This window comes from Carassius gibelio, chromosome B16, assembly GCF_023724105.1.
Source record: "Carassius gibelio isolate Cgi1373 ecotype wild population from Czech Republic chromosome B16, carGib1.2-hapl.c, whole genome shotgun sequence".
NCBI lineage: Eukaryota > Metazoa > Chordata > Actinopteri > Cypriniformes > Cyprinidae > Carassius > Carassius gibelio.
In genome coordinates this window covers 2,142,065-2,155,894 of record NC_068411.1, presented here as the reverse complement: position 1 = coordinate 2,155,894, position 13,830 = coordinate 2,142,065, and the positions used below count along the sequence as shown (strand labels likewise).

General features: G+C 33.8%; 1 long non-coding RNA gene across 1 annotated transcript; it reads left to right on the top strand.

The window, feature by feature from the left end:
- Window positions 1-3,387: 3,387 nt before the first annotated feature.
- LOC127974565 (uncharacterized) lies at window positions 3,388-11,412 on the top strand. Its single transcript, XR_008157322.1, has 3 exons — window positions 3,388-3,501; window positions 6,341-6,482; window positions 11,171-11,412. It is a non-coding gene; the product is annotated as an uncharacterized LOC127974565 (long non-coding RNA).
- Window positions 11,413-13,830: the final 2,418 nt, after the last annotated feature.

Below are 13,830 nucleotides of genomic sequence, written 5' to 3'. Positions count from 1 at the left end.
TAAGTAGGAACACTTACTATTTTTAAAAGGCACATAATAATACTTCCTTCGTGCAGAGTTCAGTGTCAATCCTGCTCCAGCAAACCTTTCTGTAACTATGAATTGTTCCTGACTCTTAATTAGATTAGGGTTGGAACTGAACTTTAAGTGAGATTTCCAGAAACAAGACTGGGGATACGCTATGATCCATTCATCCATTGAATGCAAGCTACTCTAAACTTTCACAGAGCAAAGACTCCATATTTGGTGTTTAGAAAGTGTGTGAAGTATAGTGTGACAGACAAGTGTGTGTGACTTCATATTTGCTGAAAGAATAGGGAGTGCCTTGCATGCAAAGGCCATTATTTTTATCTACTGTATGTATTTAACCTGATGTTTATATAAACCTCAAAACTGGGGAAAAAATATCCAGTCTTTAATATATATATATATATAGTAGCTCATATTCTATCAGCACAGATAGTCTGAAGTCTGATATATCTATATATATATATATATATATATATATATATATATATATATATATATATATATATATATATATATATATAATTTATTACATTTGGATGTATGCAACAAACTGCCAAAGTACACAGACTTCAGATTATCTGTGCTGATAGAATATGAGCTACTTTGTAAGAAAAGGCCATTATTTCTTTTAAGTATTTGAAAAAAACATTTCTATACGTTGCAAAAAATGAGGAAATGTTAAAATGTATTTGAGTGTTTTGTTCTATATGAATGCATGCTTCTACAAACTGCCACAGTACACAGACTTCACATTAGGTGTGCTTAAAATGTAGGAGGAACTTTAGAAGGAATGGCCTTTTTTAAACTTATTTGAAATAGTTCTCAAAACTGGAGTTTCTGAGGATTTTCTTGATTTTTAACCCCAAATTGCTATCGTAAAATATCTTTATACACCAAATACTTCAGTAAAATAGTTTTATATAAGGTGTGCTTGTGGGATGTCCCATGTACTAACTGATCATTGTATTCTTCTACTTATTAGAAATGGGGTCTTTCTAGGCCTCTGAAACAGAATACATTTCAGAAAAACAGAAAAACATCTTTGCAAAATGCTAGAAATGCAGTAAAACTTTTTTATATAAGGTGTGAATATAGTATGGCACCTCCAATATACAAACTAAATATTGTTTTTTTTTTCAACTTATTAGAAATGGGGGTTCCACTTTATATTGTGTCCCTAATACCTGTGTACTTAGTAATTAGATGTGTATGTAGTATGTAACCACAGTGTAAGTACACATTGGTACATAGTATCTATAGCTCTAATGTTTGTGTAACTACATATTTGTAATAACCCATTGAATGGTATGTGTAAGTACAAATGTGCAACAGGACATTGGTGATAAAATTTATTGGTAAGAAAGCACAAATGTGTAACAGGACTAATAGCAATATTCAATTTATTATGTAATTACCCCTATGTTACACTGCAGTGGCAAGTAAATTAGGCTTTACATATAAAATGTGGTTGGTGTCCACAATGTTGCACTTTAAATGAAGTCGACAGTTCCTGAGGAGTTACCATGTAAGTACACGGGTATTAAAGTGGTGCACCAACTCCTCCCACTTTACAGAACCCTAAACCCACCCATCTCCACCACCTGGATCAAATGGTTCAAACTACTCTTATACATATTGTTGTTACAAAATGTAGATTTACATGTCCTGTTATACATTTGTACTTGCACAAACCATTCTGAGGGTTGTTACAAAAATATTATAGCCATGGATACTATATACCAATGTGTACTTACACTGTGTTATATATTACGTACACATGTAGTTACATTGTATATACACAGGTATTAAGAACACATAAGATAATGTGGGAGCGACATGGGATATTTATAGCCCAATAAATCACCATATAGTCCCATATCTGAAAATGCTGCCGTAAAATGGTTTGATATGAGGTGTGCATATAGTATGGGACATCCCTTAAAGGAGCTGACATTTGTTTTTCAACTTATTAGAAATGTGGTCTTTATAGTCCTCTAAATTACCATATGGACCCATATCTCAAAAATGCTGCAGTAAAATGGTTTGATATGAGGTGTGCATATAGTATGGGACGTCCCTGATAAGAACTGACTATTCTTTTTTCTACTTATTAGAAATTGGATCTTTATAGCCCTTTAAAGTGTAATAATGTCCCATATCTCAAAAATGCTGCAGTAAAAGGGTTTGATATGAGGTGTGCATATAGTATGGGATGTCCTTTATAAGAACTGACCATTGTTTTTTTCTACTTATTAGAAATGATGTCTTTATAGCCCTCCAAATCACCATTTGGACCCATATCTCAAAAATGCTGCAGTAAAATGGTTTGAGATGAGGTGTGCAAATAGTATGGGACGTCCCTTATAGGAACAGACCATTGTTTTTTCTACTTATTAGAAATGGGATCTTTACAGCCATTTAAAGTGTAATAATGTCCCATATCTCGAAAATGCTGCAGTAAAATGGTTTGATATGAGGTGTGCATATAGTATGGCATGTCCTTTATAAGAACTGACCATTGTTATTTTTTCTACTTATTAGAAATGGGGTCTTTGTAGCACTCTAAATCACCATTTGGACCCATATCTCAAAAATGCTGCAGTAAAATGGTTTGATATGATGTGTGCATATAATATGGGACGTCCCTGATAAGAACTGACTGTTGTTTTTTCTACTTATTAGAAATGGGATCTTTATAGCCCTTTAAAGTGTAATAATGTCCCATATCTCTAAAATGCTGCAGTAAAAGGGTTTGATATGAGGTGTGCATATAGTATGGGATGTCCTTTATAAGAACTGACCATTGTTTTTTTCTACTTATTAGAAATGATGCCTTTATAGCCCTCCAAATCACCATTTGGACCCATATCTCAAAAATGCTGCAGTAAAATGGTTTGATATGAGGTTTGCATATAGTATGGCATGTCCTTTATAAGAACTTACCATTGTTTTTTTCTACTTATTAGAAATGGGATCTTTATAGCCCTTTAAAGTGTAATAATGTCCCATATCTCGAAAATGCTGCAGTAAAATGGTTTGATATGAGGTGTGCATATAGTATGGGATGTCCCTGATAAGAACTGACTTTTGTTTTTTTCTACTTATTAGAAATGGGATATTTATAGCCCTTTAAAGTGTAATAATGTCCCATATCTTGAAAATGCTGGAGTAAAATGGTTTGATATGAGGTGTGCATATAGTATGGGACATCCCTGATAAGAACTGACTATTCTTTTTTCTACTTATTAGAAATTGGATCTTTATAGCCCTTTAAAGTGTAATAATGTCCCATATCTCAAAAATGCTGCAGTAAAAGGGTTTGATATGAGGTGTGCATATAGTATGGGATGTCCTTTATAAAAACTGACCATTGTTTATTTCTACTTATTAGAAATGATGTCTTTATAGCCCTCCAAATCACCATTTGGACCCATATCTCAAAAATGCTGCAGTAAAATGGTTTGATATGAGGTGTGCAAATAGTATGGGACGTCCCTTATAGGAACAGACCATTGTTTTTTCTACTTATTAGAAATGGGATCTTTACAGCCATTTAAAGTGTAATAATGTCCCATATCTCGAAAATGCTGCAGTAAAATGGTTTGATATGAGGTGTGCATATAGTATGGCATGTCCTTTATAAGAACTGACCATTGTTTTTTTCTACTTATTAGAAAAGGGGTCTTTGTAGCACTCTAAATCACCATTTGGACCCATATCTCAAAAATGCTGCAGTAAAATGGTTTGATATGATGTGTGCATATAATATGGGACGTCCCTGATAAGAACTGACTGTTGTTTTTTCTACTTATTAGAAATGGGATCTTTATAGCCCTTTAAAGTGTAATAATGTCCCATATCTCTAAAATGCTGCAGTAAAAGGGTTTGATATGAGGTGTGCATATAGTATGGGATATCCTTTATAAGAACTGACCATTGTTTTTTTCTACTTATTTGAAATGATGCCTTTATAGCCCTCCAAATCACCATTTGGACCCATATCTCTAAAATGCTGCAGTAAAATGGTTTGATATGAGGTTTGCATATAGTATGGCATGTCCTTTATAAGAACTGACCATTGTTTTTTTCTACTTATTAGAAATGGGATCTTTATAGCCCTTTAAAGTGTAATAATGTCCCATATCTCGAAAATGCTGCAGTAAAATGGTTTGATATGAGGTGTGCATATAGTATGGGATGTCCCTGATAAGAACTGACTTTTGTTTTTTTCTACTTATTAGAAATGGGATATTTATAGCCCTTTAAAGTGTAATAATGTCCCATATCTTGAAAATGCTGGAGTAAAATGGTTTGAAATGAGGTGTGCATATAGTATGGGACATCCCTGATAAGAACTGACTGTTGCTTTTTTCTACTTATTAGAAATGGGAACTTTACAGCCATTTAAAGTGTAATAATGTCCCATATCTCGAAAATGCTGCAGTAAAATGGTTTGATATGAGGTGTGCATATAGTATGGGACATCCCTGATAAGAACTGACTGTTGCTTTTTTCTACTTATTAGAAATGGGATCTTTACAGCCATTTAAAGTGTAATAATGTCCCATATCTCGAAAATGCTGCAGTAAACTGGCTTGATATGAGGTGTGCATATAGTGTGGGAGGTCCCTGATAAGAACTGACTTTTGTTTTTTTCTACTTATTAGAAATGGGATCTTTATAGCCCTTTAAAGTGTAATAATGTCCCATATCTCAAAAATGCTGCAGTAAAAGGGTTTGATATGAGGTGTGCATATAGTATGGGATGTCCTTTATAAGAACTGGCCATTGTTTTTTTCTACTTATTAGAAATGATGTCTTTATAGCCCTTTAAAGTGTAATAATGTCCCATATCTCAAAAATGCTGCAGTAAAATGGTTTGATATGAGGTGTGCATATAGTATGGCATGTCCTTTATTAGAACTGACCATTGTTTTTTTCTACTTATTAGAAATGGGATCTTTATAGCCCTTTAAAGTGTAATAATGTCCCATATCTTGAAAATGCTGCAGTAAAATGGTTTGATATGAGGTTTGCATATAGTGTGGGAGGTCCCTGATAAGAACTGACCATTGTTTTTTTCTACTTATTAGAAATGGGATCTTTATAGCCCTTTAAAGTGTAATAATGTCCCATATCTCGAAAATGCTGCAGTAAAATGGTTTGATATGAGGTGTGCATATAGTATGGCATGTCCTTTATAAGAACTGACCATTGTTTTTTTCTACTTATTAGAAATGGGATCTTTATAGCCCTTTAAAGTGTAAAAATGTCCCATATCTCGAAAATACTGCAGTAAAATGGTTTGATATGAGGTGTGCATATAGTATGGGATGTCCCTGATAAGAACTGACTTTTGTTTTTTTCTACTTATTAGAAATGGGATCTTTATAGCCCTTTAAAGTGTAATAATGTCCCATATCTTGAAAATGCTGGAGTAAAATGGTTTGATATGAGGTGTGCATATAGTATGGGACATCCCTGATAAGAACTGACTGTTGCTTTTTTCTACTTATTAGAAATGGGATCTTTACAGCCCTTTAAAGTGTAATAATGTCCCATATCTCGAAAATGCTGCAGTAAAATGGTTTGATATGAGGTGTGCATATAGTATGGGACATCCCTGATAAGAACTGACTGTTGCTTTTTTCTACTTATTAGAAATGGGATCTTTACAGCCATTTAAAGTGTAATAATGTCCCATATCTCGAAAATGCTGCAGTAAAATGGCTTGATATGAGGTGTGCATATAGTGTGGGAGGTCCCTGATAAGAACTGACTTTTGTTTTTTTCTACTTATTAGAAATGGGATCTTTATAGCCCTTTAAAGTGTAATTATGTCCCATATCTCAAAAATGCTGCAGTAAAAGGGTTTGATATGAGGTGTGCATATAGTATGGGATGTCCTTTAGAAGAACTGAACATTGTTTTTTTCTACTTATTAGAAATGATGTCTTTATAGCCCTCCAAATCACCATTTGGACCCATGTCTCAAAAATGCTGCTGTAAAATGGTTTGATATGAGGTGTGCATATAGTATGGCATGTCCTTTATAAGAACATACAATTGTTTTTTTCTACTTATTAGAAATGGGATCTTTATAGCCCTTTAAAGTGTAATAATGTCCCATATCTTGAAAATGCTGCAGTAAAATGGTTTGATATGAGGTGTGCATATAGTGTGGGAGGTCCCTGATAAGAACTGACTTTTGTTTTTTTCTACTTATTAGAAATGGGATCTTTACAGCCCCTTTAAAGTGTAATAATGTCCCGTATCTTAAAAATGCTGCAGTAAAATGGTTTGATATGAGGTGTGCAAATAGTATGGGACGTCCCTTATAGGAACAGACCATTGTTTTTTTCTACTTATTAGAAATGGGATCTTTACAGCCATTTAAAGTGTAATAATGTCCCATATCTCGAAAATGCTGCAGTAAAATGGTTTGATATGAGGTGTGCATATAGTATGGCATGTCCTTTATAAGAACTGACCATTGTTTTTTTCTACTTATTAGAAATTATGTCTTTATAGCCCTCCAAATCACCATTTGAACCCATATCTCAAAAATTCTGCAGTAAAATGGTTTGATATGATGGGTGCATATAATATGGGACGTCCCTGATAAGAACTGACTGTTGTTTTTTTCTACTTATTAGAAATGGGATCTTTATAGCCCTTTAAAGTGCAATAATGTCCCATATCTCAAAAATGCTGCAGTAAAATGGTTTGATAGGAGGTGTGCATATAGTATGGCATGTCCTTTATAAGAACTGACCATTGTTTTTTTCTACTTATTAGAAATTATGTCTTTATAGCCCTCCAAATCATCATTTGGACCCATATCTCAAAAATGCTGCAGTAAAATGGTTTGATATGATGGGTGGATATGATATGGGACATCCCTGATAAGAACTGACTTTCGTTTTTTTCTACTTATTAGAAATGGGATCTTTATAGCCCTTTAAAGTGTAATAATGTCCCATATCTTGAAAATGCTGCAGTAAAATGGTTTGATATGAGGTGTGCATATAGTGTGGGAGGTCCCTGATAAGAACTGACCATTGTTTTTTTCTACTTATTAGAAATGGGATCTTTATAGCCCTTTAAATTGTAATAATGTCCCATATCTCGAAAATGCTGCAGTAAAATGCTTTGATATGAGGTTTGCATATAGTATGGCATGTCGTTTATAAGAACTGACCATTGTTTTTTTCTAATCATTAGAAATGGGATCTTTATAGTCCTTTAAAGTTTAATAATGTCCCATATCTCAAAAATGCTGCAGTAAAATGGTTTGATATGAGGTGTGCATATAGTGTGGGAGGTCCCTGATAAGAACTGACTTTTGTTTTTTTCTACTTATTAGAAATGGGATCTTTATAGCCCTTTAAAGTGTAATAATGTCCCATATCTCAAAAATGCTGCAGTAAAAGGGTTTGATATGAGGTGTGCATATAGTATGGGATGTCCTTTATAAGAACTGGCCATTGTTTTTTTCTACTTATAAGAAATGATGTCTTTATAGCCCTTTAAAGTGTAATAATGTCCCATATCTCAAAAATGCTGCAGTAAAATGGTTTGATATGAGGTGTGCATATAGTATGGCATGTCCTTTATTAGAACTGACCATTGGTTTTTTCTACTTATTAGAAATGGGATCTTTATAGCCCTTTAAAGTGTAATAATGTCCCATATCTTGAAAATGCTGCAGTAAAATGGTTTGATATGAGGTGTGCATATAGTGTGGGAGGTCCCTGATAAGAACTGACCATTGTTTTTTTCTACTTATTAGAAATGGGATCTTTATAGCCCTTTAAAGTGTAATAATGTCCCATATCTCGAAAATGCTGCAGTAAAATGGTTTGATATGAGGTGTGCATATAGTATGGCATGTCCTTTATAAGAACTGACCATTGTTTTTTTCTACTTATTAGAAATTATGTCTTTATAGCCCTCCAAATCACCATTTGAACCCATATCTCAAAAATGCTGCAGTAAAATGGTTTGATATGATGGGTGCATATGATATGGGACATCCCTGATAAGAACTGACTTTCGTTTTTTTCTACTTATTAGAAATGGGATCTTTATAGCCCTTTAAAGTGTAATAATGTCCCATATCTTGAAAATGCTGCAGTAAAATGGTTTGATATGAGGTGTGCATATAGTGTTTGAGGTCCCTGATAAGAACTGACCATTGTTTTTTTTCTACTTATTAGAAATGGGATCTTTATAGCCCTTTAAAGTGTAATAATGTCCCATATCTCGAAAATGCTGCAGTAAAATGGTTTGATATGAGGTTTGCATATAGTATGGCATGTCGTTTATAAGAACTGACCATTGTTTTTTTCTAATCATTAGAAATGGGATCTTTATAGCCCTTTAAAGTTTAATAATGTCCCATATCTCAAAAATGCTGCAGTAAAATGGTTTGATATGAGGTGTGCATATAGTAAGGCATGTCCTTTATAAGAACTGACCATTGTTTTTTTCTACTTATTAGAAATGGGGTCTTTGTAGCACTCTAAATCACCATTTGGACCCATATCTCAAAAATGCTGCAGTAAAATGGTTTGATATGAGGTGTGCATATAGTATGGCATGTCCTTTATTAGAACTGACCATTGTTTTTTTCTACTTATTAGAAATGGGATCTTTACAGCCCTTTAAAGTGTAATAATGTCCCATATCTCGAAAATGCTGCAGTAAAATGGTTTGATATGATGTGTGCATATAATATGGGACGTCCCTGATAAGAACTGACTGTTGTTTTTTTTTGCTTATTAGAAATGGGATCTTTACAGCCCTTTAAAGTGTAATAATGTCCCATATCTCGAAAATGCTGCAGTAAAATGGTTTGATATGAGGTGTGCATATAGTATGGGATGTCCCTGATAAGAACTGACTTTTGTTTTTTTTCTACTTATTAGAAATGGGATCTTTATGACCCTTTAAATTGTAATAATGTCCCATATCTTGAAAATGCTGCAGTAAAATGGTTTGATATGAGGTGTGCATATAGTATGGGACATCCCTGATAAGAACTAACTGTTGCTTTTTTCTACTTATTAGAAATGGGATCTTTACAGCCATTTAAAATGTAATAATGTCCCATATCTCGAAAATGCTGCAGTAAAATGGTTTGATATGAGGTGTGCATATAGTATGGGACATCCCTGATAAGAACTGACTGTTGCTTTTTTCTACTTATTAGAAATGGGATCTTTATAGCCCTTTAAAGTGTAATAATGTCCCATATCTCAAAAATGCTGCAGTAAAAGGGTTTGATATGAGGTGTGCATATAGTATGGGATGTCCTTTATAAGAACTGACCATTGTTTTTTTCTACTTATTAGAAATGATGTCTTTATAGCCCTCCAAATCACCATTTGGACCCATATCTCAAAAATGCTGCAGTAACATGGTTTGATATGAGGTGTGCAAATAGTATGGGACGTTGTTATAGGAACAGACCATTGTTTTTTTCTACTTATTAGAAATTATGTCTTTATAGCCCTCCAAATCACCATTTGGACCCATATCTCAAAAATGCTGCAGTAAAATGGTTTCATATGATGTGTGCATATAATATGGGACGTCCCTGATAAGAACTGACTATTCTATTTTTCTATTTATTACAAATGGGATCTTTATAGCCCTTTAAAGTGTAATAATGTCCCATATCTTGAAAATGCTGCAGTAAAATGGTTTGATATGAGGTGTGCATATAGTATGGGACATCCCTGAGAAGAACTGACTGTTGTTTTTTTCTGCTTATTAGAAATGGGATCTTTACAGCCCTTTAAAATGTAATAATGTCTCGAATCTTAAAAATGCTGCAGTAAAATGGTTTGATATGAGGTGTGCAAATAGTATGGGACGTCCCTTTTAGGAACAAACCATTGTTTTCTTCTACTTATTAGAAATGGGATCTTTACATCCATTTAAAGTGTAATAATGTCCCATATCTCGAAAATGCTGCAGTAAAATGGTTTGATATGAGGTGTGCATATAGTATGGCATGTCCTTTATAAGAACTGACCATTGTTTTTTTCTACTTATTAGAAATGGGATCTTTATAGCCCTTTAAAGTGTAAAAATGTCCCATATCTCGAAAATACTGCAGTAAAATGGTTTGATATGAGGTGTGCATATAGTATGGGATGTCCCTGATAAGAACTGACTTTTGTTTTTTTCTACTTATTAGAAATGGGATCTTTATAGCCCTTTAAAGTGTAATAATGTCCCATATCTTGAAAATGCTGGAGTAAAATGGTTTGATATGAGGTGTGCATATAGTATGGGACATCCCTGATAAGAACTGACTGTTGCTTTTTTCTACTTATTAGAAATGGGATCTTTACAGCCCTTTAAATTGTAATAATGTCCCATATCTCGAAAATGCTGCAGTAAAATGGTTTGATATGAGGTGTGCATATAGTATGGGACATCCCTGATAAGAACTGACTGTTGCTTTTTTCTACTTATTAGAAATGGGATCTTTACAGCCATTTAAAGTGTAATAATGTCCCATATCTCGAAAATGCTGCAGTAAAATGGCTTGATATGAGGTGTGCATATAGTGTGGGAGGTCCCTGATAAGAACTGACTTTTGTTTTTTCCTACTTATTAGAAATGGGATCTTTATAGCCCTTTAAAGTGTAATTATGTCCCATATCTCAAAAATGCTGCAGTAAAAGGGTTTGATATGAGGTGTGCATATAGTATGGGATGTCCTTTAGAAGAACTGAACATTGTTTTTTTCTACTTATTAGAAATGATGTCTTTATAGCCCTCCAAATCACCATTTGGACCCATGTCTCAAAAATGCTGCTGTAAAATGGTTTGATATGAGGTGTGCATATAGTATGGCATGTCCTTTATAAGAACATACAATTGTTTTTTTCTACTTATTAGAAATGGGATCTTTATAGCCCTTTAAAGTGTAATAATGTCCCATATCTTGAAAATGCTACAGTAAAATGGTTTGATATGAGGTGTGCATATAGTGTGGGAGGTCCCTGATAAGAACTGACTTTTGTTTTTTTCTACTTATTAGAAATGGGATCTTTACAGCCCCTTTAAAGTGTAATAATGTCCCGTATCTTAAAAATGCTGCAGTAAAATGGTTTGATATGAGGTGTGCAAATAGTATGGGACGTCCCTTATAGGAACAGACCATTGTTTTTTTCTACTTATTAGAAATGGGATCTTTACAGCCATTTAAAGTGTAATAATGTCCCATATCTCGAAAATGCTGCAGTAAAATGGTTTGATATGAGGTGTGCATATAGTATGGCATGTCCTTTATAAGAACTGACCATTGTTTTTTTCTACTTATTAGAAATTATGTCTTTATAGCCCTCCAAATCACCATTTGAACCCATATCTCAAAAATTCTGCAGTAAAATGGTTTGATATGATGGGTGCATATAATATGGGACGTCCCTGATAAGAACTGACTGTTGTTTTTTTCTACTTATTAGAAATGGGATCTTTATAGCCCTTTAAAGTGCAATAATGTCCCATATCTCGAAAATGCTGCAGTAAAATGGTTTGATAGGAGGTGTGCATATAGTATGGCATGTCCTTTATAAGAACTGACCATTGTTTTTTTCTACTTATTAGAAATTATGTCTTTATAGCCCTCCAAATCATCATTTGGACCCATATCTCAAAAATGCTGCAGTAAAATGGTTTGATATGATGGGTGCATATGATATGGGACATCCCTGATAAGAACTGACTTTCGTTTTTTTCTACTTATTAGAAATGGGATCTTTATAGCCCTTTAAAGTGTAATAATGTCCCATATCTTGAAAATGCTGCAGTAACATGGTTTGATGTGAGGTGTGCATATAGTGTGGGAGGTCCCTGATAAGAACTGACCATTGTTTTTTTCTACTTATTAGAAATGGGATCTTTATAGCCCTTTAAATTGTAATAATGTCCCATATCTCGAAAATGCTGCAGTAAAATGCTTTGATATGAGGTTTGCATATAGTATGGCATGTCGTTTATAAGAACTGACCATTGTTTTTTTCTAATCATTAGAAATGGGATCTTTATAGCCCTTTAAAGTTTAATAATGTCCCATATCTCAAAAATGCTGCAGTAAAATGGTTTGATATGAGGTGTGCATATAGTGTGGGAGGTCCCTGATAAGAACTGACTTTTGTTTTTTTCTACTTATTAGAAATGGGATCTTTATAGCCCTTTAAAGTGTAATAATGTCCCATATCTCAAAAATGCTGCAGTAAAATGGTTTTATATAAGGTGTGCATATAGTATGGCATGTCCTTTATTAGAACTGACCATTGTTTTTTTCTACTTATTAAAAATGGGATCTTTATAGCCCTTTAAAGTGTAATAATGTCCCATATCTTGAAAATGCTGCAGTAAAATGGTTTGATATGAGCTGTGCATATAGTATGGCATGTCCTTTATAAGAACTGACCATTGTTTTTTTCTACTTATTAGAAATTATGTCTTTATAGCCCTCCAAATCACCATTTGAACCCATATCTCAAAAATTCTGCAGTAAAATGGTTTGATATGATGGGTGCATATAATATGGGACGTCCCTGATAAGAACTGACTGTTGTTTTTTTCTACTTATTAGAAATGGGATCTTTATAGCCCTTTAAAGTGCAATAATGTCCCATATCTCGAAAATGCTGCAGTAAAATGGTTTGATAGGAGGTGTGCATATAGTATGGCATGTCCTTTATAAGAACTGACCATTGTTTTTTTCTACTTATTAGAAATTATGTCTTTATAGCCCTCCAAATCATCATTTGGACCCATATCTCAAAAATGCTGCAGTAAAATGGTTTGATATGATGGGTGCATATGATATGGGACATCCCTGATAAGAACTGACTTTCGTTTTTTTCTACTTATTAGAAATGGGATCTTTATAGCCCTTTAAAGTGTAATAATGTCCCATATCTTGAAAATGCTGCAGTAACATGGTTTGATGTGAGGTGTGCATATAGTGTGGGAGGTCCCTGATAAGAACTGACCATTGTTTTTTTCTACTTATTAGAAATGGGATCTTTATAGCCCTTTAAATTGTAATAATGTCCCATATCTCGAAAATGCTGCAGTAAAATGCTTTGATATGAGGTTTGCATATAGTATGGCATGTCGTTTATAAGAACTGACCATTGTTTTTTTCTAATCATTAGAAATGGGATCTTTATAGCCCTTTAAAGTTTAATAATGTCCCATATCTCAAAAATGCTGCAGTAAAATGGTTTGATATGAGGTGTGCATATAGTGTGGGAGGTCCCTGATAAGAACTGACTTTTGTTTTTTTCTACTTATTAGAAATGGGATCTTTATAGCCCTTTAAAGTGTAATAATGTCCCATATCTCAAAAATGCTGCAGTAAAATGGTTTGATATAAGGTGTGCATATAGTATGGCATGTCCTTTATTAGAACTGACCATTGTTTTTTTCTACTTATTAAAAATGGGATCTTTATAGCCCTTTAAAGTGTAATAATGTCCCATATCTTGAAAATGCTGCAGTAAAATGGTTTGATATGAGCTGTGCATATAGTGTGGGAGGTCCCTGATAAGAACTGACCATTGTTTTTTTCTACTTATTAGAAATGGGATCTTTATAGCCCTTTAAAGTGTAATAATGTCCCATATCTCGAAAATGCTGCAGTAAAATGGTTTGATATGAGGTGTGCATATAGTATGGCATGTCCTTTATAAGAACTGACCATTGTTTTTTTCTACTTATTAGAAATTATGTCTTTATAGCCCTCCAAATCACCATTTGAACCCA